Below are 1,796 nucleotides of genomic sequence, written 5' to 3'. Positions count from 1 at the left end.
GGACTAAGGTGCGCCTGACCCAAGCCATGGTATTTTCAATAACCTTATATACATGTGAAAGTTGGACAGTGTATAAGAAAGACCATAGAAGAATTGATGCTTTGGAGTTATGGTGTTGGAGGAGAATATTGAAAGTGCCATGGGCTGCCCATAGACCCAACAGATCTGTGTTGGAAGAAGTGCAGCTAAAGTGCTCCTGGAGGCCAAGATGGCCAAACTTCCTCATTCATACTTCGGACATATTGTCAGGAGGGAGCAGTCGCTGGAGAATGATATGTTTGGTAATGTGGAGGGTCAGAGAAAAAGAGGATGACCTCCAGCGAGATGGATTGGCCAAGTTTCAGCATCAATGGGCTCAAGTGTGGCAACAATAGTGAAGTTGGCCCAGGATCGGGAAGTATTTCATTCTGCTGTGCATAAGGTCACTGAGTCAGCACCTAACAACAGCTACAATCAGTGGCAGTTAACAACAACAGTAACATCATGAAAGACAAGACGATAAGTACATAAAAAGCTGGACAACCCCAACCAGCATCGATCCCAAAAGAAAATAACCAAGACATATCATAACCAAACTTTCCAGAATCAGAAACAAGGATAGAATCCTGAGTGCTGCTCAGGAAAAATGAAAAGGAGACCCAATAAGACTAAGCTCTGGGTGTCCCAGTTGACCCCTACCCACTAGTGCCCCTTTCCCAAAGCAGCTGTAGCCACAACCCAGCCACCCCTCTATTAGCAGAGTGCCTTTTGTTCCCGCACAGTGAGTCACCATCATGGTGAAGATCATGACAGTAAAGATACAGGCATACCAGGATAAGAAGCCAGACATAAGCTCACAATGGAAACGGGTGAAAGTGTTCCAAAGCAGCACTAACTATATGAAAAATTTCATCCAGGGTATCATCTGCACAGTGGAGCCAGCCCTGTGGCAGGAGGCCACCCTGGTGATGGGTGGGGACAGCTAGTTCTACATGAAGGAGGCCATCCAACTCATCCTCCATATCACCACTGCCAATCGCATTGGCTACTTGGTCATTGGACAGAATGAAATCCTCTCCACCCCCGCTGTATCCTCATGATTAGAAGAATCAAAGCCATTGGTGAGATCATTCTGACAGCTTGCCACAATCCAAGAGGCCCCAATGGAGATTTTTTAATCAAATTCAATATTTCTGATTAAGGTTCTTCTCTGGAAGCAATAACTGATAAAATTTTCCAAATCAGCAAGACAACTGGAGTATGTGATTTGCTCTGATCTGACAGTTTTGCTCTGATCTGGAGTTTTGGGAAAAGAGCAGTTTAACCTGGAAAACAAATTCAAACACTTCACAGTGGAAATTGTTGATTCAGTGGAGCCTTATGCCACGATGCTGAGAAATATCTTTGATTTTAATGCACTGAAAGAACTGCTTTCTGGGCCAAACCTGGAAGATCCTAATCGATGCTATGCATAGAGTTGTGGGACCATACTTAAAGATCCTTTGTGAAGAACTCAGCACCTCTGCATACTCAGCAGTCAACTGCATTCCTCTGGAGGATTTAGGAAGCCACCACCCTGACCCATACCTCACCTATGCAGCAAACCTGGTGAAGACCTTGAAGATAGGAGAGCATGACATGGGGGCTGCTTTTGATAGTGAAGGGGATCAAAATATGATTCTGGGCAAGAAGAGGCTCTCTGTAAACCCTCCAGATTCTGTGGCTATCATTGCTTCCAAGTATTCCATTATTTCCAGCAAACTAGAGTCCAATAAACAACATTTTTATCAATGGAGAAAAGATTGAAGTTGTCAAGG

General features: G+C 44.4%; 1 pseudogene; it reads left to right on the top strand.

Moving 5' to 3' along the window:
- Nucleotides 1–773: 773 nt before the first annotated feature.
- LOC102827486 overlaps nt 774–1,796 on the top strand; it is a 2,344-nt pseudogene continuing 1,321 nt past the window's right edge.

This window comes from Chrysochloris asiatica, unplaced genomic scaffold (genome assembly GCF_000296735.1).
Source record: "Chrysochloris asiatica unplaced genomic scaffold, ChrAsi1.0 scaffold00036, whole genome shotgun sequence".
NCBI lineage: Eukaryota > Metazoa > Chordata > Mammalia > Afrosoricida > Chrysochloridae > Chrysochloris > Chrysochloris asiatica.
Note: the sequence above shows the minus strand (reverse complement) of the source record. Positions and strands in the feature narration are given on the sequence as shown.